Below are 26,187 nucleotides of genomic sequence, written 5' to 3'. Positions count from 1 at the left end.
ACAATTTCTAAATTGATATTTTCATGTTTCAAGTTTTAAAATTTCATAGTATGTATTGTCATATTTAACGTAGAAAATAAAATATGTTAAAAATAAAGCGTATATAGTAAAAGTACCAATAAAACTGAAATTTGACTTCAGCAGGCACTGGGACATGGAAAGTCTAATAGACGCCATTAGAGCAAATTGGGATTTATGAATCAAAATTTTCTTATTTTTGAATTCTAGAAATGTTTTAAAAATGACTTTGAAAATAAATAACAAATTCCTATTTATGAATTAAAATTATTCTTCTTGAATTTTAGAAATGTTTGGGGTATGTTGTTGCTTTCTAAAATTCTATATCCGGGCATTACGCAAAAACGGGTAAAATGTAAAATCCCATGTAAAAATTTTCAATAGGGATATGGAAAAATTATACCATACGGTTTAACATGGGAATCCATATAGTTTCCTTTATGAAAGTGGATTCCATGTAGATTTCCATGTGGGAATCGAAACGTGTTATGGTTTCTACTAATACATTTAACAGAGTGTCTATTAACCGCGGAGGAAACTCGAGAAATAACCGGGAATTTAATTCGACCAGGAAAAATCGGGAATTTTCTTATCTAATTAAAAAAAGTTTTATTATATTAATTCGTTTTTAAAAAATTGCTTTTTGCTTTAATTTCTATTGATGTAATATTTTTATTTGACAAAATTTAAGACCTACTTTCAGCCTACAATATACTCTCTAAATCTGAATATGTGAAAATTCACATATTTGTACGTTATAAGTCGTCTTCTCGATCAATAAGTGCATATACACTTATAATAAGTGAAATTTCACTCAGAATAAGTGAAATATTCACTTATTTATAAGTGTATATGCACTTATTGATCGAGAGGACGACTTATAACGTACAATAAGTGAAATTTCACATATTCAGATTTAGAGAGTAGGTCTTATTTTATATTTTAGCAGTCGTAACGTGGGGCCTACTTGCGATACAATTAGTTCGAATTAGACTCTACATAACTCCAAAAGCTGGTGTAAAGTTAGTATTAATTATTAATACATTAATTGAAAACAAACGCATAAAGTACTACAAAATGACAAATACTGTTCTGTAAATCTGAATTTGTTAAAAATAGTATTTGATAGAAAAAGTTATTTACTGATTCAAATTGTAATATTTTCCTAATGAAATAGTTAATGGTAACTAATTATTAGTTTTGCCAAGTCAAATTAAATTCCCGATTGGTAGACACCTGATCAAATATATTAGTAGAAACTAAAACCCGTCGAAGACGGTTACGACAGCTAGTAAATAATAAAAAGTAAAATTATAAAAAACCCAATTGTTTTTATAAATAAAAAAAAAATACGGAATAATACGAAAAAATATGAAAAAATATGGAATAATACGGAAAAAGACGCAATAAAACGGAATAATACGAAATAATACCCAATAATAACAGAATACTACAGAATAATAAGTAAAAATACGAAATAACACGAAATAATACGGAATAATACGGAAACATACGAAAAAACATTGAATAATACGGAATAATACACGATAATACGGAAAAATGCGCGATAATACGCAATAATACGAAATAATACAGAATAATACGCGATAATACAGAAAAATGGCGATAATACGGAATAATACAGAATAATATGCGATAATACGGAAAAATACGAAATAACACGAAATAATACAGAAGCATACGGAAAAATACAGAAAAATCGCGATAATACGGAATAATACAGAATAATATGCGATAATACGGAAAAATACGAAATAACACGAAATAATACAGAAACATACCGAAAAATACGAAATAACACGAAATAATACGGAAACATACAAAAAATATGGAATAATACGGAATAATACGCAATAATGCAGAATAATACGCGATAATACGCAATAATACAGAATAATACGCGATAATACACAATAATGCAGAATAATACAGAATAATACGCAGTAATACGCGATAATACGGAATAATACGCAGTAATACAAAATAATACGGAATAATACGCAATAATACAAAGTAATACGCCATAATACGGAATAATACGCGATAATACGCAATAATACGCAATAATACGGAATAATACGTAGTAATACGCGATAATACGGAATAATACGCAATAATACAAAGTAATACGTCATAATACGGAATAATGCGCGATAATACGCAGTAATACGCAATAATACGGAATAATACGCAATAATACAAAGTAATACGCCATAATACGGAATAATACGCGATAATACGCAGTAATACGCAATAATACGGAATAATACGGAATAATACGCAGTAATACGCGGTAATACGGAATAATACAAAGTAATACGCCATAATACGGAATAATACAAAATAATACGCGATATTACGCAATAATACGGAATAATACAGAATAATACGCAATAATACGGAATATAAAATACGGAATATCTTTATAAATAAGATCAGATTTTTGTCTGTACATTGCATTGCATTACATTGCATTATTTATTATTGCATCTTATTTTAAATTAAAAAAAGTTTTATTACATTAAATCCTTTTGAGAAATTGCTTTTTGCTTTAATTTCTATTGATGTAATATATTTATTTGTCAAAATCTAAGACCTACTTTCAGCCTACAATATAGGTCTTATTTTAGATTTTAGCAGTCGTAACATGGGGCCTACTTGGTGGAAAATTAGGATTAATTTTTAATACATTAATAGGAACTAATTATTAGTTTTTCCCAGTCAAATTAAATTCCTGATTGGTAGACACCTGTTCAAATATATTAGTAGAAACTAAAACCCGTCGAAGACGGGTACGACAGCTAGTCAACAATATTGTGTCAATATTAAATTGTAATGTTGTCAATATTACTCTGCAATGTTTCTGCAGTATTGATTATTTTCCCATTGATGCAACGTTGCATGGAAATTTGACAGCATTGCAAACAAATATTGAGACAATATTGCAAAAATAATATTTTAAAATAATTTATAAAACAATAATATGAAGGGTTGCCTCAAGTCAGAGAAATGTCGGGAAATTTTATCAAATGTACTGAAAAAATTCTAGTTTTTGGCGTTCAAAAATATTTTTGAAGAAGTTAACCTTTTCGTGTCCCCGGGAAACCCAGCCAGTGAATTATATTGAAACTTGTTACTCGGGGTTTTTTTTTGGGTCGCTGATTACGAATCTAAAGTCAGATTTTCAAAATTCAAAATGTCGGTTCCAAGATGGCGGACATTTTTTTTCAAAATTGCTCAAATTTGTATAAAATTTGTTACTCGGGATTTTTTAGGGTCGCTGATTATATCTGAAGTCAGATTTTCGAAAATCAAAATGTCAACTCTTAAAAACTCCGAGTAAAAAATTTCAAGCAAATATGAGCAATTTTGAAAAAAATGTCCACCAAAATGGTAAAAAATAATTATTCAATTTTCTTAATTGAAAATTAATTTGTTTATTTTTCTGAATAATTTTAGAACCTAATTTTTTTAACATTTTTTATTTTTCATGTATATAAAAATTATAAAACTTAATTTTCCAATTTGGCAATTTTTTTGCGGATTCATAAACAAATTTTCCACAAAAGTACGCATTTCTAAAGCTACCAATTTTTAAGAAAAATAAAAATTCAAATAGGATCAAATTATTTTCTGATCGATTTTATTTTATAACTATTGAATTTCTCAGAAAAAATTAACTTTGAAAAATTTTAATTCAATTTTTCGAAGATACTTAACTTTAAAAAAGAATTTTAATAAGGATTATCAAATTAATTGGAGTATTATGAAAATGAATTGTAAACATTTAAATTTATTAAAGAATTTAAGTAGAGGTTTACAAAAAAAAATGAATTTTTAAAGAATGTTAATTTAATAATTGGTAAAAAATGAATTTTACATAGAGTCACATTTTATTAGGAATTCAAAAAATTAGTTTATTCAGTCTTTCTCCCAATAATCTATTTTTAATTATAAAAAAGTTTCTGAGGGATGAAATGGTGGTTTAATTACTTCACTTGAGAACGCCAACACAGTTTTCTTGAAAGTATCAAATTGATACTAAACTGTATGAATCTGATACCAAAATGTCGATCAAATAAAAAATGTATTTAAATTTTTATATCGCTTTTACTGTAAAAGTGTTAAAAATTAATTTATTCCTTTTTTTCATGTCCGTGGAAACAATTTACAATATATTTGCAAAATTGGAGTGTGATAAATATCAAAGGTACCATTTGATAAATAAAATTTCGAAAAAACAAAAATTCCGATTAATAGCATTTTTATTAAACAAACGTCTATCTGAATTTAAAAAAGGTACAATAATACCTTTTCCTTTTCTGTAACAAAACAGTTTATTCCTGTTTTTCACATATATATGTACACGAAAGACTGAAACGTTATTGCTATCGTATACGTCATGTTTTATACTTTTAAATTTTGTAAAACAAGTACTTGCGGTATTTTGTCGGATCAATGATCTTCTAATGGAAAACTATCGGATTTATTGGTGAAAAAAGGAAAAAAATTTTACGATGTGACATACCAACGTATGTCGTTGTCACATGCTTTTATTGGCGTAACTTTATTGACTTCCCAGAATGTTTCATGATAATCAGAAAAAAATATTCTCTATACCATACAACTAATAAATAAACAAAATAAAGCAACAACAATTTTTTCGTGAATACGTTTGAAAACTAAGGAAAAATTTCTCAAGTACTTTTTTACACTTAACAAAAAAATAATAATAAATAACAATAACAAAAATGTGTATTAAATAAAAAATTGAGCCAAATTTTTAGTATCAATTTGATTTAATTTGGTATCAATTTGAAACTTTCAAGAAAACTGTGCGGGTTTATTTATTGATTTAGTATTTTATTTTATAATACTTTACTTTATAATCTATATAGACTATTGCAGTAAGAAATTTATAATCGCTCTTGAGTTTAATTAACCATTTGATGTATAAAGGAACGCATAAAATAAATCCTCAACTTGCAAATAGTTTCATTGGAATATATCTGTTAATCGATGCCAAATGTAGAAACAACAAAATATATTCCCGCGTGGAAATGTATATTTGCGAATGTTAAAAAATGACAGGGGAAAAAAAGAATTAAATCGGGAAGGTAATTAACGTGACGTTGTCATGAGTTTTTAGCCAAGGTTACGCTACAAATTTAATTGCACAATACAGTCAGAAATCAGTTCACTGGCACGACTTAGATAGAAAGGTAGATTGCAAACGATATAGTGATTGTGTTCACACTGCCCTCGGTGAATAGCTGGGAAATCAAGGTTATGAGAAATTTGTCTCATTATCATCTCAAAAACCAACGGATTATCCACACAGATAGATCCTATAGGAATTAAAAAAAATTTTTTTAGAACTTAAAATATTCCAAAATTTAATTATTTTTATAAATAATAAAATAATTCTTCTCAGGAAGTCAATTACTTTTCAGGAAAATTCGTTGAACAGATTCTGCTGGAAATTTTTGGACAATTATGGTACATTTTTCTCAAATAGTAAAGGTGTTAATTCTTAATTTCAAGTCTTTTTATTTGAATCAGCAAAACTGTTTTATTGAAGCAAATAAAATGGGTTAATTCAACAGTTTCGTTCAGTGCGAAATAAATTACTTCCCCTAAGTGTAAATAAATAATGTAAAAATAAATTCTTATTTTCCCGCCTGGGAAGCAGCTCGCGACTTGTAATTATACATATAATATTTCTACGTTCGATGGAGCGCAAAGAGTCTGTTTATCTTTTATTGGTCATTTAATAACCTTTGATCAAGCCATATAAGCGTTACACGATATTTACTCCATCAAATTCAATAATCCAACGTTGTACTAGACTGCTAATTTGTCCAGGCGTTAGATTTTCTTCATTCCTTTTTTTTCATTTCTAATCGCATATTACACATTAGCTCGGCCAAACTATAGGGAAGTTATAGTTTTAAGCTGCTACGCGTACAACTGCAATTACGCCAAGTGAATTAATATCCGGCGTGCGGATATTAATGAATTAGAGGTCTTTGGTGCCGGCTACAAGTTTATCGAACGTGAATCTTTATAACTCACTCGACGTCTATAATGTACACTTTATGTATCAAGTCGATCGTGATAATTTCACACGTGGTATTATTAAAAATAACTTTTTTGATAACAAATCGTTTTTAAGCATATTTAAAAAATACAGCGATTTTTTTGGATTCCCAAATGTCCAAAAGTTTGGGACGCATGATTATTCCCCAAATGTCATTTTTCCGAAATGTCATTTTACCGAACTGCACTTTTGCGAATTGTCATTTTTGCGAAAAGCCAATTTTGCGAAATGTCACTTTTGCGAATTGTCATTTTTGCGAAAAGCTATTTTTGTGAATTGTCATTTTTGCGAATGGCCATTTTTACGAATTGTCAATTTTCCGAAAAGTCATTTTTGCGAATCGACATTTTTACGATTTGTCAATTTTTCGAAAACTCATTTTTGCGAATTGTCATTTTTACGAAAAGACATTTTTGTGAAATGTCATTTTTGCGAAAAGCCATTTTTGCGAAAAGTCATTTTTACGAATTGCCATTTTTGCGAATTGTCATTTTTAAGAAATGTTATTTTTGCGATTTGTCACTTTTGCGAATCGCTATTTTTACGAATCGCCATTTTTACGATTTGTCAATTTTCCGAAAAGTCATTTTTGCGAATCGACATTTTTACGAATTGTCAAATTTCCGAAAAGTCATTTTTGCGAATTGTCATTTTTGCGAAAAATACAATAGAAAACTTGTAGGTCTATAAATTCACTATTGTATTTTTCGCAAAAATGACAATTCGCTAAAATGACTTTTCGAAAAATTGACAATTCGTAAAAATAACGATTCGCAAAAATGACTTTTCGCGAAAATGACAATTCGTAAAAATGACGATTCGTAAAAATAGCGATTCGCAAAAGTGACAATTCGCAAAAATGGCAATTCGTAAAAATGACTTTTCGCAAAAATGTCTTTTCGTAAAAATGACAATTCGCAAAAATGACTTTTCGGAAAATTGACAATTCGTAAAAATGTCGATTCGTAAAAATGACTTTTCGGAAAATTGACAATTCGTAAAAATGGCGATTCGCAAAAATGACAATTCGCAAAAATAGCTTTTCGAAAAAATGACAATTCGCAAAAGTGACATTTCGCAAAATTGGCTTTTCGCAAAAATGAGTATTCGCAAAAGTGCAGTTCGGTAAAATGACATTTCGGAAAAATGACATTTGGGGAATAATCATGCGCCCCAAAAGTTTTACTTTGATCTCAACGAAATATTTAAAACATTTAAAGATCAATGTTGCGTCAATACTTTCTAAAAGAATTCAATTATTTAAATAAAATTCTGTATAAAAAATCAATTCTAAGAAACATTCACTTATTCAATAAATTATTTATGCTTGTATTTTAATTATTGAATTATTGTAGAATTTTCTAATAAAAATTGATTAAAAAATTAATATCAGTTAAAATTTTAGATAATTATTGAATTTTGGAAAATTTACTAATAATTGCAATTTTTAGAAATAATTGGATTTTGTAAAGGTTTCGCATTAAAATCTTTGAAAATCTGAATTTTTTATATTTTTAATTAAAAATTCTATGGAACTAAGTTTTTTCAAAAACCTTAATAAAAATTTTTTTTAAATTATTTCAAGTTTTTATTTTCTAATGTATATTTAATTAAAGAATTTTTGAAGAATCGAAATTTCACGTAAAATTGAAGTGTAGACAAATGGGTTTGAACACTTTCAAGAAAAGAAGAACTTTTTCAAAAATTATTAAAAATAATCGATCTAAAGAAGAAATTTATTTAAAAATTGTAGAAAATAATAATCGAATTGAAATGATGAAAATAATTTTGAAGGAGTTACAGTAATAATATTCTTATGATATAAAATAATGATTCTATCACTCGGTCATCTTTAATTTTTAGAAAATATGAAGAAATCGAGCACTTGACTCGGGAGTGATCCATTGCTTCATGTTTTGCAAAAATATTTTAATCAGTTATTGAATTTCAAAAGGTTTGAATTTGAATGTTTTGAAGAATTTTAATTTCTACGAAAGGATATTTTGTCTGAAAATCAGGGAAAAACAAAATTAAATTTTTGTGTCAACCCTGAAAAATTTTCATAAAAATATCTCTTAAAAGGAATAAAACTGATATAGGTGTTGAAGTAAAAAATTACAATTTTCATTTTATGTCAAGCAATTTGAAAGCAAGTAAACGAAATTTTTTTTACCTCAAAAATTTTTCTCTCAATATGGTACCTGAGGAGTTTATATATATATATATATAGTTATTTATTTCCAGCTGTGTTTATACTTGTTTCGTGAATCGTATTCGGTTTTTTTCTCTCCTCTTTCCTTTTTTTTCTCTTTTTGTCGAACTCTACAGACTATAGAATTAGTTCAGAAGACATTTCTTTTCGCAGAATGTGGTAATTATTAATTGCCGTTCGTCACACATGGTGTGTGAATGAGCCTGAAGTGCTAACACGGGCAAGTTTTTTCTTTGATTTGCCATATTTGTACGAGTTTACAAATTCCCCTCTCCTCCCTCTCTGTCTCCCTCTCTTTCTCTCTTCGAATGCTTACTTTATCCATCCACTTTACCTTTTACTGTGTTTTCTCTTCGAGTTGTATTGCGAGAAAGAGGACGCCTTTCAATTAACATCTGCAACATTGTAAATTCTATGGGGCTCCTTGAAATACGTGTATATATGGGGGAACGACTATTTACTATGGGACACGTATCACAAGTTTTCCTCCTTGTTTCTTTATTTATTTTTTTCTTTTTATCCCACCGAAGAAGTGTCGCAAGTAAATTGAATTCATTTTCTTTCAAGCGACTTTTTTTTAGTTTCACATTATGTGCGTTTGAATCTTTAAAACAACTGCATTTCAAGTAGACACAATAGACAGTGACGGGTGAGGGTGACTAGAGGGAGAGATAGATAAAAAATTGTACAAATTACATATTTTTCGTATTAAACATATTTGTTGAATGTGGTTAAATGGGTGAGATTTGTATTTTGAGATAATGCACAAAATTTTCTTCGTTTAAAAAAGTTAATTTCATCATAATTAAAATATGGCTCTGTCCTGAAGTTTCTCATAAATATTCTTTTGAATTATTCTAGCAATAGTTTGGGACCAGTAGAAAATTTTGTGACTAACAATTGTTAGTAAACAGAAGATAAAGTTCGCTCAAAAAATAATTTTTTGTCTTCTGCTGATTATCGGCTGTGGTTACTTTTTATAAATTGTGTATTAAATTAATTTTTATGACTTAGATATTAATTGTAATTGTTCCAGCAATAGTTTGGGACCAGAAAAAAATTTTGTGACTAACAGTTGTTAGTAAACAGAAGATGAAGTTCGCTCAATAAATAATTTTTCATCTTCTGCTGATTATCGGCTGTGGTTACTTTTTATAAATTGTGAATTAAATTAATTTTTATGACGGAGATATTAATTGTAATTGTTCTAGCAATAGTTTGGGATCAGTAAAAAATTTTGTGACTAACAATTATTAGTATACAGAAGATAAAGTTCGCTCAAAAAATAATTCTTTATCTTCTGCTGATTACCGGCTATGGTTACTTTTTATGACTTTTCCCTGATTTCCCAATGTCGCAATATATAATTATAACTATAATAATATTAAAACTATAAATTCCAATTCATATTTTGTTTTTATAAAAAAATTGAATTTAAAATTTTCCGTTCTATTATTTTTAAAATTTCCAATTATATTTTAAAAAAGTGAGTGAGAAGTCAGCCGCGCGCGAATTGTTGCTAGTTATATAAATTAAATAATCACTTAGTTAATTATTTCTCGACTCAGTTTTTTGTTTATTAATATTGCATGTCAGAGCATTATAATTAAACTATTTAGTATATATAATAGAAATTAAATAATTTTGATTAAATTTTAAAATAGGCATTAAATTTAAATGACTCAATGAAAACTTAATTCAAAATTGTACATAATTAATTTGAAAAAAATGTTTGTTTGTATAATAAATTACGAAGAGTGTAATTAAAAAAATTGATTGATATTTATAGCGTGTGAATGCACATATATATTTGATCGTGACTATGTAGTGAGGGTGAAATATCATTATTTATTTTAAACGAATGAGTTGTTTGCTGCTACTACTGCAACTACTGCTAGCTGCCGTGAGTCGAATCTCGTTTCTGAATTACACGCGGGTGTTTATCACTGAGAAACAAGCTCCCTGTGCCCTGAATTATATTGCAGAGAATGTTTCGTACTCTAAAGGCAGTTAAAGTAGTATCATACCCTCTGAATAAGTGTCTGATGGCAAAAGCCCTTGCAATTCAGTTGTTATAAATTGCCAACGGAATTGGTATATCCACACCGAATTCCCCCATATACAATATAGAGTCAAGTTCCTCGTCTTCATCTTCGTTTTAAACGCAGGAAAGCAAGATTTCATATTTCAGAAGTTGTATAATAATAATAATAATGTCGGCATTAGTCTAGTTTCACTGTGCTACGCCGTCTAAAAGCCCTAAATCAACAGCATGTGTTTGTTGCTTGCTAGCATAAGTTCTGATTTACTCGCAAATATATATACTTACAAATAGGACGATACTCAACATTATGTGTACAGTTTCGTTTCTCTTGTTTCTTTTATCAAAAAAATAAGTAAATAATTTTTTTTTCATTAGTAACTAACTATACTAAATTGTTTACCAAAATAGTAAATTTCAAGAATTTCTTTCTTGAATTAAAATTTTTTACTTCCTAAATTTTTTCCCCTAAAAAAAGGTCATTCATACTTTTCCCTCTTTTTCTAATAAAAAAAAATTTTCTTTTGCAGGGACGTTACGCATCTATCATCAAGTGTTGATATATTTCACAGTCGTTAATGAGATGTCGAAGGAGAAACAAACAATCAGCAAGGCGTCAACATGCAATGTGAAAAGATACTTGGTCACCTATTATTATGAGCTTTGTCGCATCACAATTTCACTAAAAATGAGTAAGTCATTATTACTTCCTACATTCGGAACATTATAGTCCCTTGCTCTCTAAAATCTTTCTCAAATTTTCCACAAAAGTATTTTATTTTTTCTGTTTTACCAAAAGAGAAAATCAACTCTTTCCTCTTAAAAAAAAGTTACCTCTTTCACCTTTTCTCGAAAGAATGAGATGTATGTAATAAAATTTTATTTATTTTTTGTTAAGTTAGTTTGAATATTTTATATGGCCTGATTAAGAGAAAAATTACAGAAAATTTTGAAAATTATTAATTTCAATATTTTATTGCCTTTCAAATAGAAAGGGAAGTTAATCCCCTATTGTAAACAAGAAAAATAATGTCCCTTGGCAGTGTTAAGAGAAACTGTTTTCTTTTCGTCCTTGTCTACCCTTACTTTAAGAACAATAAAAGTACAAAATTAAAATTGAGCTCTTTCTCCTTTTATTTTCCTATGGAAAGTTTTCGCCTTCTACCTGAATTTTCCATAGCGTGTGTTAAATAAAATAAAATTCAATAATAGTATTATTTTTTTAAATTCACGTCTGATAAACTAAAATTTTATTTTCAGAAACGTATTTTATTTAGCAGTCTTTAATAAGAAGTCGACAGAGTAAGGACTCAATAAAATACCGAAGCATGACTCGAAATTGACCGGAAATCTTCAAAAGCTGAGTTCACCAAAGTAAGTCAAAGATATACCAATATTTTATTTTCACATTTAAAAATAAAAAAAAAATTAAGAAGTAAAATTTCAAAATAAAAATTTTTTTTAATAAAATGAAAACTTTAAAATTGGTAAAGATTAAAATGCAAAAATAATTTTTAAAAAAACAGCATAGAATATTCTTTCTATTTTTTAAGGCAAAAACCTACTGTTTTTTCAAATATCTCAAATAGTTAAAAGAAAGTCTTACATTTTTAATCTTTTACTTAAAAATGGCGCAACATTCCTCCTAAAAAAATAAAAAGATTACAAAATAGTTCTATCCCGCAGATTTCTTTTAAATTAAACTTTTATCAAAAATATTAATTTGCAATTTTATTGTGAACTACTGTACATTAATATAAACAATAATTACTATTTTTATTTTTTTTTTCATACTCAAAAACATTACCTAGCAAAGTTCATAAAAAAATTAAGAAGTTTTTCCACCCTCTCGATATCTTTTAAATAAAACTTTCTTCCAAAAATACTAATTTTCCAGCCATTAATGTCCATTGCTGTAAGTTCTTACAACCAGTAGTTACTGTTTATAATTTTTTTAATATTTAAAAAAATATATACTAAGTTTGTAAAAAATTGCAGAGTTTTAGAAAAGATTTGTTTTAAATTATATTTTTTCTAAAATTTTTATTTTAATTTAATTCATGTCCACTGCTGTACGTTCTTACAAACAGTAATTACTGTTTATAATTTTTTTTCTTACTTAGAAATATATACTGAGTAATAAAATAATTTAAGAATGTTTCCTACCAACCTTTTTCTTGTAAATTAGACTTTTTTCTGAAATTTTCATTTTTAAAACATTAATATTCACTGCTGTATGTTCTTACAAACAGTATTATAATTTTGTAACTACTTAATAAAATATATCAAATTCTCTGAAACAATTCCACTTGTATTTTTAAAAATTTTTGGAAAAATTTTCCCAAGAGTTAAATTATTTTAACAAATAATTAAATTCTTCGCTGATATTAAAATACTTTCTAAATCTAAAATTTCAATAAAGATACTCAAAAGAATGCAATTTTTTTAATTTAATAAAAGTCTTCGCAAAAATTCAATTAGAATAATAAAATTTTCACAGATATTCACTTATTTGAAATACAATTTTTTAAAAAATTTTTCGAAAGAAATCAATTATTTAAACAATAAATAAGCGCCTCAAAAACAAAGAATATAAAATTTTATCTGTCGAATAGGATATGCAAGAGTTTCCAATCTACGACACATTTTTGAAGAAAGGAATTCGTATTGAATACTCTGGTCATTCTTCATAATGAGTAAGTACCAAAACTATTAATATTATTTAGACTTATAATAATTGTATCTACAAATTATTTAGTTTTTGTTTTAATAATATGTTTTAAATTAATCAATTATTTATTTGCACATATAGTAAACAATAATTATTTAAATAATACTTATACTTTATCATTATTATACTTTATCTTATTCTAAACTCAGAAAATCTTTTACTTAATTAAAAAAATCTATTTACTTTATTCTTCACTTTTATAAAATTAATCTAAATAAAATTCTTTAATTTATGTTCCCAATAAAAAAGTCTTTAAAAACAAAACTTTCAATCAAGGAAAAACATTTTTTTTATATTATATTAGTTTAAATTTAAATCTGTTAGAAAATAAATTTAAAATATTTGAGTTTTCATTATTTAATTTTTTTATTAATAAATAATAAAAACAAAAATAAAATAATTCAATAAAAATATAATAATAAAATTCATTTTTTTCCTGTAAATTTTCTATTTTTCAAATATTAATGTCCCCAGCTGTACCTTAATTTAAGCAGAAATTACTGGTTATAATTTTTTTCATACTCAGAAATATTTACTTAGTTTACAAAAAAATTAAGGACTTTCCCCATCCAATAGATTTGCCCTATATTAGATATTTTACTTAAATTTTTTATTTTTCAAATATTAATGTCTAGTGCTGTACCTTCTTTTATACGTTAATTACTGGTTATAAATTTTTAAAATAATTATAAATATTTACTTCGTTCAAAAAAAATTAAGGACGTTCCCATAGATTTGTCTTAAATTTGACATTTTCTATAAATTTTTTATTTTTTAAATATTAATGTCCACTGCTGTACATTATTTTAAGCAGTAATTACTGGTTATAATTTTTTTCATACTCAGAAATATTTATTGATAACCTATAATATTAATTAGACTATCAACAATTGAAGCTACAAATTATGTTTTTTGTTTCACTAACATGTTTTAATTTAATTTATTATTTATTTATACAGTAAACAATAATTTTTAAAATAATACTAATGTGATTTATTAATAAATAATTACGTCAATTATTTGCTAACATTTCTTTCTTGAATCAAACGTGTAGTTTGTTTTAATAAATAATATTTTGTGTCAGCAATTAAAAAAATTTTAAACGTAGGAATTAATTTTAACAATTTATTTACATTTTTCTTCAACTTACATTTTTTTGCAGAGACATATTTCTTTGAGTCATCAAAGAGAAGTCGACAACGAAACAAGAGTCAAAAGGAGATACCATCGCGTGATTGAAAAATGTTTTAAAATCTTCGATATCTCATGAAGTATTTAGCTTTTATTGTATTAGGAAAAATTATTACTTAGCTAGGGATTTTGAAACTAAAAAAATGTAATTGTATTAGCTAGGAAATGATCGAAGTATGTGTAAGTAGTTTTAAGCAGAAAACATTGTTTTTTCTTCAAGAGAATTCAACATCCGGCGTCAACTTTATCTCAACATTAAGGGGTAAGTCAAAAATAATATTTTATTATAGTTATCCTATCCTACACCCAGAGAATGTTTTATTGAATAAAAAAAATCTAGTAACTTTATTCTTTACTTTAAGAAAATTTTCCACTTAAAAAGGTTTTGAAATTAAAAATTGTATTCAATGAAAAAAGTTTTCTCCCTGTCGTCTGCTATTTGAAAGCGCCATTTTGGTGCATTTTGAATAAAAATTATTCTAATCACTCTCTAAATATGAGTCAAATAAAACCTATTGTCTTGAATGAAAAATATTCATTATCAGAAGTATTAAAAATTCGACATATAATTTTATTGAAAACAATATTTAAAGAATCTGCTTTTAATGAAAAACAGCTGGGTGTAGGTTTTAGTTTAAACAGTAGTTAGTATTTATTGTGCACTAATGACACTTGTTTCCAAAAATTGAGAAATTTTCGATGTAGAGTTATAAAATTATAAATTACATTAATAAATTCATTTGATTTAGAATTTCAAAATTTACTCTCGCTTTTTCAATTTAATTTAAACAGGGTGTCTAACAAGGGTTGAAAAAATATTCCCTGACTTTTTACTAATTTTATTTCTGCTTTCATGGGACAAAAATGTGGTAACTGACATATTTAACAATAAATTAACGTCTCATGATAGAAACAAACGATAATTAATTTTTTTTATGTTTTGTTAGATTAAAAAAATTTTTTATTCACAAAAAAATTTTAATTTTTGTATAAATTTTTAGAAATTTCTCTAACTTTTAATGAAATTCTCTGACATTTCGAATTTAAAAGTTTAAAAATAATTATAAAAATTTAATTAATATTCTGAAGTTTAAAAATAAATTGAAATATCATTTTCTCAATTTTTAGAAACATTAAAAACTCATAGTAGATTATATATTTTTATTGACAAAAAAATTAGTGCGTACTTTCGTCGTGCCAAAAAAAAGATTTCCAGAAATTGCAAAAAAATAGTACTAAACCTTCTTGTAAGTTATATTTTACAAATTTTGTAAATTTTTAAGTTCAAATATTCTGTTCTTAAATTTAAATAATTCCATTTTCTTAATTAAATTTTTTATTCATTACTTTTTAAAATTTTTTTTCTTAATTTCTTTTTTAAGTTATTCATCTTTTAATTGTGTATTTTATTATTTAATTCACATTTTATATTTTTTTCTTTTATTTTCTAGTTTTGAAATTTATATTTATTTGTACACGGAGAAAATTTGTTCCTTATATTTTATAGAATTTTTCAATATAAAAGTTGGGATATAATGGCGTAAACGTAATTATTTAATATTTCACGAAGAATTATTTTCTATTAATTAATTTAATAATTTAAAACTTCCATATTCATTTAAAATATGTATATTTTTAAATATACGCTTTACCGAACTGTTCAGTTAATATAAATTTACGTTTTGCCGAACTATTCAGTAAATATGAATGTATAAATGTGGCGAACACTTGTCTTATGTTTTACTGAAATGTAAGTGAAATTTTAAAGACTCAGTTTGAATTTTTAATTTATTACTGGGAGCACTAATACATGTATCGTAAAGTTTATGCTTTTTAAATTATTTAATGAAATTGTTTTACAGTCTAGTTCTTGAAAAATTACTGTTTTGGCCTTTTATCTCATTTTTATCGAAATTCAGTAAAATTTCAGGAAAAAAACTTTTATGTAACTTAGGCGTATTATGGTCACTTTATCTACCTGTACCTTTATTGACCGCTCGCAGGTCAATAAATTACCCATTATAACCCTAGGGTAATAATGGGACCAGTGGGTTACATGGGAGAACTTAGCAAACACCAGCACAGGTAGTCTATAGTGACCATAATACGCCTTTGTTGCATAAACTAAAGTATGTAACATGTATCCAGAGAAAAGATATATTTGGCTCAGAACCAACTAGACTTTATATTTGTTTCAAATAAATTTTATTTGGTTTAAATAACATTGTATTTAGCTCAAATATATTTTATTTACGTCGAATAAAATTTTTATTTGAAACAAATAAAAAGTCTAGTTGGTTCTGAGAGAAATATAAGTTTATTTAACTCAAATAAAATATATTTGGATTAAATAAAATTTCTCTCTGCGTGTGGGAGGTAACCTCGGCACATAAACTCGGACTTACCTCCCTTGTTACATAATGTACTATTATTTATTTGATATTTATTTATGATTCACTATTTTTTAAAACAAAGAAAAAAATTTGCAAAATTATATATACAAAGGGAAAAAGGTTTTATTTGTTGGTACAATTCTTAAAAATAAAAAAATTTTATTTTAGAAAAAACTTTTATTTTACTTCTTAAAAAAGTACATTTTCTTGTAATTCTTTTTTCTTCTTAAATTAACACAAAATAACTGTTGTCGATCCAAAGGTAGCATCAGACTTGAACCATCTAGAAAACAGAAAATAGACGAAGTTTAATAATTAACAGGTAGAGAATTTTATTGTTAATTGAACGGCACGCATAAAGTTTACGTACTTTTATTTTTGTTGAGAAAAATTAAGGAAGAAGGAGAATTGAAAATGTCTTCCAGTAAGAAACTTCAATTCCTCTTCATTCCTTATGATATTTATTTTTAAATTTGAATCAGTTGGAAGGAACAACAGTCATAATTATACATCATTGATTTCGATTGAAAGTAATTGAAATTAAATGTTGTATTATTGTGGCTAAAAATACTTCTGATTGATTTAAATAATCGAATTTTCCTCCAACACCTTCCAACCTTTAATTCCTGAACCTCCCCTCCTTTTTTCTACTCTTTCCGACTTTTCTATCCCCTCCCTTTCCTACTCTTACAATGGAGAGTTAGTTCTCTGTTGGTGGAAGGAGAAGTAGGAAATGGAGGGAACAGGAAAGGAGGAAGTTGGCGACTTCTCTCTCTCCCTAGGGAGAAAAAGAAGTCGTTTCCCAAGTGGGAGAGTTTTACGACTTTCTCTTCCACTTGGGATAAATCTCCCACTTTGGAGAAAACAAAGTCGTCCTCGAGGAGAGAGTTTCCGACTTCGATCTCCTCGATTAGGGAAGTTGGAAATGGAGACTTTCCACTTCTCAGTAGAAGTCGAAGTCAAGGAGAGGAGCACCACAACTTCTCTCCTTGAGAAAGAAAAAGGGGGGGGTGTACGTCAATTTTTTTTCATCTCTTAGAGATCGGTATTCACAGTGACCTTCTTACCCGTTCGACTTCTTCTGGAATTGAGAAAGTCGCCATCCCCTTTCTGAGGACGACTTCTGACTTTTCTCTCTTCCTACTCAAGGAGAGTGAAGTCGACAACTTCTCTCCTTGAGGACGACTTCGTTTCCCAGGTGGGGAGAGAAAGTCGTCACACTCTCCCCTGGGATAGGTAAGGGAGGAGGAAATTCTCAAGTCCTTCACTAGGGAGTCTGTGAAGGACTGAGTTGGTGGAAAGACTTTCTTCGGAAAGAAGACTTGTTGCAAGTCTTTTCCACCAAAAGGAAGGGAGGGAGAACTGATGTCTGCTCTTCCATTGGTCAACAGAGACTAGCCGGTCCCCCAGGGAAAGATACGACACTTCATCTTGCTCCCAAGAGCAACTTCTACTTGGGGGGAAGAAGTTGCCCTACTCCCTAAAGAATAAGAGAAGCGCGTTTTCCCTAGGGGAGACTGAGTCCCTCCAAAGGAGAGGTGACATCAGCTCTACTAGGTAGATAGAGAAGTCGGTCCCTCAGGGAAAGAAGACGACACTTTGCCTTATTCGCCAGGAGTAAAGTAAATTGCCCCACTGCCCAGAGAATAAGTAAAGAGCGTTTTCCCTAGGGGAGACTGAAAAGACAGAAAAAAAAGAAGACCGAAAAAAAGAAGACAGAAAAAAAGAAGATAGAAGAAAAAAGAGAGAAAAAAAGATAGTTGAGAGAAGCAGGTAACCCAGCCGTTTACCAAAGAGACAGTGAACGACTGAGTTGGAAAATCTAGTCGGTCCTCCAGGGAAAGAAGACGACACTTTCGTCTTATTCGCCAGGAATAAGTCAATTTTTACCACTAGTGGGAGAAACTGTCCTATTCTCCAGAGAATAAGCAAAATGCGTTTTCCCTAGAGGAGACTGAAGTGAAAATACACAGAGAAATAAATAAGATGATCACTTCCTCTTATTTTCCAGGCGTAAAACAATTCCTGCCACTCTTGGAAGAAATTGTCCTACTCCCCAGAAAATAAGTGAAGTGTGTTTTCATAAGGAAATTAAATGAAAATAAAATGATAAATTGATACATAGAATGGAGAAAAAACAAGTCGGTTCCCTCCAGGGAAAGACACGATCACTTCACCTTTTTTGCCAGGAGGAAAACAATTCCTGCCACTCCTGGAAGAAGTTGTCCTGCTCCCCAGAAAATAAGTAAAGTGCGTTTTCCCTACAAGAAATTGAGATGCCGACTTCACTTTATTTGCACTACAAAAAAATACTCTATTACAATTTATAGTAATAGTTATTACTATTACTGTTACCCAAGAAATTCAATAATCTTTTTTTTTTGTTTCAGGATAATAAGATTAAAAACTAGGAGGAGGAGAAAACTGAAAATCGATTCATCACCTAACTGGAGGATTTTTAACCACTAATGACGATTTTCTCTTTTTTGTACTAAAAATTTATGACTTAGAACCAAATATGCTTTTGTACAATCTTTTATGAAAAAATAATAAACTGTTAAATAATAAATGAAATGTAATAAACTAATTTATATGTAGTATTAATTGAAACTTTTAACTGTCAGAAATCTAATTATAGGTGAATATAGTCGAGGTCGGCCCACCTTTTGACTTTTGTTTATAACTTTTTTTTTAAAATGAATTTGGACAATTGAAGTATATTGTTGGAAAGTCCTGTTTAATAGAAAAATTTTTTCTGTACAAAGTAAATTGATTGGTTTTAAAATCAAAAAGTTTAAGATTAAAAAAAAAAAATTTGTCGTCCAGGTTGGTCCTTACAGTCAAAGTCGGTCCATGTTTAAAATTCAAAGGGCATTAACGTTAAAAACTAACATGTTTGGAGTTACGGAAAATTGATTTTTTATTGTTTACAGCTTGTAACTTAATAAAATATTAAAAATAAACAATATAAAAAAATAAATATATATAAAAAAAAATTTTGCACTGAAATATTAATAAAATTAAATAAAAATATTAATAAGATCATCAAATATATTATGAGTTATTCAGAATTGCAGTTTTTGCAAATGAAGTAGCTCGTCCTCATCTTTGCGCATTTTAAACACAAAGTGACTGACCTTGACAGAAAGTAACATTATCGAATTGTTGTAACCATAAAGAAATAAATACGTTTCGGGATTCGATTTTTCACTTTGTTTTTCTTTCAACCATGAGTCCTACAAAAGCTCTGCATGCTTGCTTTGACGATTAAATTTCTCTTTTATTTTTTATTAATGATTTTTCACATGATGCACAAAACTTTTTTTGAGCTTTTTTTGTACCGACGTCACAGAAAACACAATTTTTGATTCTCCGAAAATGTAATTGAACAAAAAGTTAGGTTTCACTAAGACAAGCTTCGTCAAGCATGCGCGTAGGTGGCACTAGTAAACTGTCCAAAATATCGCGAATGGCCTACCTAGACAGTGGTCCAACCTCGACTATACTCCCCTACAGTTTATTATCTCGATCACCCTGAGTCAGATATTTACACTTACATTTATATTTTTAAATTTAATAATAATTAGGGAATTTGTAAAAATTCTTAAAAGTCGAAAGTCAGAAAACAAAAATTTAATCGAAAAGAAACTACAAATTAAAAAAATGTGCTCAAGTGAATGTTTAGTTATTGTGTTTAGACTTTATATTATGTTTCCCTTATAAATGAAATTGTTACTAAAAACAATATAAACTTTTTAATTAGTTGTGCAAAATTTTATTCGTTAGTCCAGAAAAAAGAAAAATCAGTCAGGGAATTTTGTAAATCAAATTTTGCGACCATCCTGAAGTTACTTATTTTCAGGGATTAAAAGATTTCCTCCTTTCTGTATAGTAGGCTTGCGTGCGCTTACATTTTAATTTGAATAAAAAAATATGTAATACTGTATGATTTAATATATTGATAAATAAAATGTTGTATTAAAAAATAGCAATTCATATATTATTGACTTCTTTAATTCCTATCATTAATTATTAAGCAAAATAGTTCAGAAAAATAATTCTATACGAAAACAAGGATTTAGACTTGGTACTCAGACGCAAGCGCTACTACCAGTTGGGTAACAGTAAGTATTATATATAAACAAAATGTACCAATTACTGTGATATTTCAGCTATAAGAAATACTTACTATTGAAAGTAATAAGTACAATTATTCAATTAATAAAATTAAAAATTTTTTTCTTGGTTTTTTTATTATAGTTTAGTATTTTTTCTTTTAAATTTTTAAATTTAAATTTAATTAAAAATTGTTTTATTTAAATAATTTTGTTACAATTACATTAAAATTTTAAGAAAAAAATTCTTTTATTAAAGAGGCGTTGAAAGGTTAAGTTTAGAAAACGTTTTAAATCTTTAAGAAACTACAAAGTAAATATACTTCTAAAAAAATCACAGTAATTGGTACCTTACTAACTACAATTCAAACTAAAATCTACACCAAGATATTCTGTTTCATTAAATAAAAATACGCATTTACTGAAATATTAATTTTCTTTTAATAGATTAAAATTAAAATTTACTTTTAATTGTAATTTAATTTATATTTTATTTGTTTACAAAAAATTAATATATTTAGTGATTTTATATTTACAAAGTTAGAAGATAAAATTTCTTTTTCTTAAAACTGTTTTTTTTCATAAAAAATTCCAAGGGGAATATATTTAAATTAATTTAACTTTTAAAATAAAGATTGAAATTAAAAAACGAATTGGTTAGCAGAAAAATGAAACATTTTCCTGGATGTAGGCTGTAATAAAGGTAAATGAAAGTTAATTTCCAAGACTTACCCCAAATCATCGGTGAGAAAAAGGTGCTGTAAAGTTGACGATGGCGTTGCTCCTCTTGTGTGCAATTAAAATTATTTTTTGTCTTTAAAACTATTAACTTACTTTTCTAATTTCCTGGCTAATACAATTTGTTACAAAATACCTAGCTAAATAAATTTCAACACAAAAATATTTTTCACACTCGACGAAAACTAATCTAATACATTTAAAGCTAAACCTTAAATTCAGTTTTAAGATTTTCCGGCATTTCTGAGGAACACTTCGGTGAACTGTTGAGTCTTCTTTTTCTTTCGGATTTATTACTGATGATTGTTGAACAAAAATATCTCTGTAAAAAAGTTAAGTCAGTTAGAAAAGAAGAAAATATTTAAACAAATACATAAATAATTATTATTAATTATTAAAATTTATTAAAATAATCGAAATAATTAAAATAATATTTAATCAAGTATGTATAAACATACAAGTATTACAAAATAAATCAAACAATAAAAATAAATGAAATAAATAAATATTTAATTTAAAGTAAATGGTCAAATGATAAAAATAATAAATTAATTAAATTTACTAATTTGATAAAAAGAAAAATTTAACAATTTCTTCCACCAAATGAGACCAACGAACTGCGATTCTATGGCCAACTTATTCAACTTGAAGACAAAAATTGTCAGCGAAGAAAAGAAAATAAAGGGGAAATTATTATTTCTTACTTTTATTGTCGAAGAAGTGAAGATAGACAAGGACGAAACGAAAACAATTTCTCTTAACAATGCCGAGGGTCGTTACCTGAAATTGTTTACAATAGGGGATTACTTCTCTTTCTAATACTGACGAATTATTTAACAAGAAAAAAATTATATTAATTAATTTTTTTTTTATCTATTTTATCGCTTAATATTTATATCCAAATTTTAATTAATAATAATAATTTAAGAAAATAATTTCATATTACTTTACTTACTAAATTCGAAAAAGAGAAAAAATATCTGCTGCCCCCAAATTCGTAAATTTTAAAAATTTATTAATTATTAATTATTTGGAAGACTACTTCAAACTAAGAGGGACAATATGTTAATGAGAGGCTCGCAATTTACAAGACAAACAAATTGTATCATTGTTTATGTACCGCAAGGTCAAAGGCAATAAACAATGTTAATATTGAAATCTGATGAAAATTAATTTCTCTTACATTTTGAAAATACAAAATTTATCTACCGGGTGACAAATTACAGTGAGCATTTAAAAATTTGAATATTTTCAATTTATACGAATTCATTTATATTTTATCTATTTATTTCTATTATTAATTGATAGTTTTATTATTAACAAATTAAAAAAAGTTTATAAATTATTGTATTTGATTTCTGTGTTTATTGCAATTGTTAATTAATTTATAAAATTATTTCGTTAATATTAATAATTAATCTAATCAATAATAATTAGTTAATAATAATAGTATTAATATATTAATATTTGAAGAAAATAATTTTTTATTAATATACTTCAATTATTAAATTATAATATTAATTAATTTTTTTTTTATTTATTTCATCACTTATTATTTACATAATTAGGTATTATTTAATTAACTAATTAATAATTTAAAAAAATATATTCATATTATATTACTTACCGAAAACAAAATTTGATGAAAATTAATTTCTCTTACATTTTGAAAATACAAAATTTATCTACCGGGTGACAAAAATTAAATCGAGCATTTAAAATTTTAAATATTATCAATTTATACGAATTCATTTATATTTTATCTATTTATTTCTATTTATAATTGATAATTTTATTATTACAAAAATAAAAAAAGTTTATAAATAATTCTATTAATTTTTTGTGTTTATTATAATTGTTAATTAATTTATAAAATTATTTAGTTAATATTAATATTTAATATTCGAAGAAAATAATTTTTTTTTATTAATTTACTTTAATTATTAAATTAAAATATTAATTAATTGTTTTTATTTATTTCATCACTTATTATTTATATAATTAGGTATTATTTAAATAACTAATTAATAATTTAAGAAATTATTTTACTTACCGAATTCGAAAAAGAAGAAAATTTTCCCAAAAAATATTTGCAGCCACAAAATTTGTAAAAATGAATAATTATTTAAAAGACTACTTGACGCCAAGAGGCACAATATGTTAATGAGAGGCTCGCATTTTACAGCCTGGCGACTGACTCTTCAGGACTCTTCGGGTACTTCCGTCATCAAAAGACAAGAACAGACAAAATTTTTCTTCTTGTAATGCGCACACGTTTCTATAAAATAAGAATAGAGAAAATAAAGTAAACCTTTGTTTTTATACCGCAAGGTCAAGAACAATAAACATTGTAAATATTGAAATTGCTGAAAATTAAATTCTCTTACATTTTGAAAATATAAAATTTGTCTACCGGGTGACAAATTAAATCGAATATTTAAAAATTTAAATATAATTTTATTTTACGAATTTGTTTCTTTTTTCTTTTTACCTCATTTATTTAAGTTTACAATTTTAAGAATAACATTTATGAAAAAATAAATAAAATAAAATTATTTTATTTTTTTTATATTTATTAATAATTCAGTATTAATAATTTTTTTAGTAAGGTGAACGCTAGTGATCAGACAACAAATTTCATTTTTTCGTTCAATTTTAATATCATAACCCTGCCAAATACATTAGTAATAATAATAATAATAATATAATAATTATAATAATTATAATAATTATAATAATAATAATAGCAATAATAATAGCAATAATAATAACTATAATAATAATTATAATAATAATAATAACTATAATAATAATTATAATAATAATAATAACTATAATAATAACTATAATTATAATAATAATGATTGTATTATTATTATAATAATGATCATAATAGTAATAATAATAATAATAATAGCGATAGTTGAAAGAATATATTAATATAATAATATAATAATTATCGACATATTGTAATAAACATAATAGTACCAGTGAGAGTGGTAGTAATATAATGAGGATGATAATAATATCTAATGAAGAAAAAAATATTGAACCAATCTCGATAATAGTTAAATTATCGGTGGGAAAAAAAGGTGTTTTGTGCCTATATGCGCAATTATGATTCGTGATTGTTGGCATAAAAAGAACCGCGCACTTATGCAGTAATGCACTTTTGTGCTTGTTTAGCAATTTTTTTTTAATGCATACAATGTGTCATATGCGCACGTACATCTCATTTTTTTTCATTATCTCTATTATATATGATACAATATATACGATTCTGAAAATGCGAATCTGTGAAGGTCGTCAAATCGTCTTTGCGTCGTTGTCATTTTCTCCTTCATCGAACTATACTTTATACATTCTTTTCGTTTACTTTTTTATGCATTTTTATGCAGAATTTCCATATAGAAAAAGTTGACATACACACATACACACATGCGATATATTATTTTTTTTTTTGCATAAATATATCAATTTTTTTTCATTTTCTTTTTCGCCCATCTTCTCACTCGCTCTTTCTCTCTATTTTTTTCGTATTTCTCTCAAAATATACAGACGGCGCTTATTCACGCAATAAATAAATTATTTTGGACAGAGAGGCGCATATCTCTGACCAGTTTTGCAATGTAACAACGACATGGATACAATTATTATGCTTAATAATTATAGAAAAATGAATCTATGTAGAAAAATCATTACTGCTACCCGCCAACGAACCTGACCTTTCCTATAGCCCGTTATGTGGCTATTTTTTTTATTTATTATTTATTTTCTGTGTTTTTTTTAACAATAATTCTTATTACATGTAGATGAACGTAAAAAGCTAAAATAATGCCTTCATTTATGCAGTAAGTCGTAATATATTATCGGTATACGTTTATCGTCTTAGCGTAATTTATTCAATATTAATAAATATCAAAGTACGTTCAATAGAATATATTAACTAATTTTTTTTTGTCGTAAAAAGTGATAAAAATATTATTAATTTGAATTTTCTGGATTTTTTCTTTTTTCAATTTATTTACAAAATGGGACAATAAAAATTTGAACGAATTTTATTATATAGGTCAAAACATTTAATTAGTTTTACTTTATTTTATTTATTACTATTTTATTTGTTACTTTCTTCTTACTATTACCATTTTTTTAATATTAATTAAATGTTATCTTTAATTGAATAAAATAATTTTTATTTTTTTTATTTATTTATTTATTTTACAAGTTTAACGGGTACCCTTGATTACATAAACGATTATTTAAATTAAATAAATTTTATTTGAACCAATTCCAGTATTTCAAGCAAATACCATTTAATTGACTCAGATAAAATTTATTTGATTCAAGTAAACATTTATTTGATAATAGAAAAGTAATCGGTTATACAAACCAATTTTTTTTCAGTATAAATTTTCATTAATTTGTTTAATAAATAATAATAATAAATTAAGGATTGAAGTCAACGATAATAATAATTAATAATAAATAGTAATAGATAAAATACTAGTAAGTAGTAATAAATAAAATACTAATAAGTAGTAATAAATAAAAAACTAATAAGTAATAATAAGTAAAATAATAAAAAGAAATAATAAGTAAAATAAATTTTTAAATTTCGTTAATATTT

The 26,187-nt window shown here is 26.3% G+C and overlaps 2 long non-coding RNA genes across 6 annotated transcripts in view; one reads left to right on the top strand and one right to left on the bottom strand.

Annotated features, from left to right (window-relative positions):
• LOC122507031 overlaps positions 1 to 19,230 on the top strand; it is a 32,496-nt gene extending 13,266 nt beyond the window's left edge. For all 3 annotated transcript variants that reach the window (XR_006302069.1, XR_006302072.1, XR_006302071.1), the window contains 5 exons: positions 10,923 to 11,084; positions 11,653 to 11,766; positions 13,008 to 13,088; positions 14,286 to 14,576; positions 19,098 to 19,230. This is a non-coding gene — a long non-coding RNA (uncharacterized LOC122507031). The remainder of the gene's footprint in view (positions 1 to 10,922; positions 11,085 to 11,652; positions 11,767 to 13,007; positions 13,089 to 14,285; positions 14,577 to 19,097) is intronic.
• On the bottom strand, positions 16,865 to 23,827 carry LOC122507040. 3 transcript variants are annotated; one of them, XR_006302074.1, is made up of 5 exons: positions 23,614 to 23,827; positions 22,265 to 22,340; positions 21,555 to 21,882; positions 18,885 to 19,006; positions 16,865 to 16,990 (listed from the first exon to the last, which is right to left on the bottom strand). It is a non-coding gene; the product is annotated as an uncharacterized LOC122507040 (long non-coding RNA). The 3 variants fall into 3 exon arrangements; XR_006302077.1 differs by having other exon boundaries at positions 18,885 to 18,968; XR_006302073.1 differs by lacking the exon at positions 18,885 to 19,006 and having other exon boundaries at positions 16,871 to 16,990; positions 23,614 to 23,822.
• Between the last annotated feature and the right edge of the window lie 2,360 nt (positions 23,828 to 26,187).

The sequence above is a fragment of the Leptopilina heterotoma genome, unplaced genomic scaffold, assembly GCF_015476425.1.
Source record: "Leptopilina heterotoma isolate Lh14 unplaced genomic scaffold, ASM1547642v1 Lhet_114, whole genome shotgun sequence".
NCBI lineage: Eukaryota > Metazoa > Arthropoda > Insecta > Hymenoptera > Figitidae > Leptopilina > Leptopilina heterotoma.
This window is presented reverse-complemented; position numbering and strand designations above follow the sequence as displayed.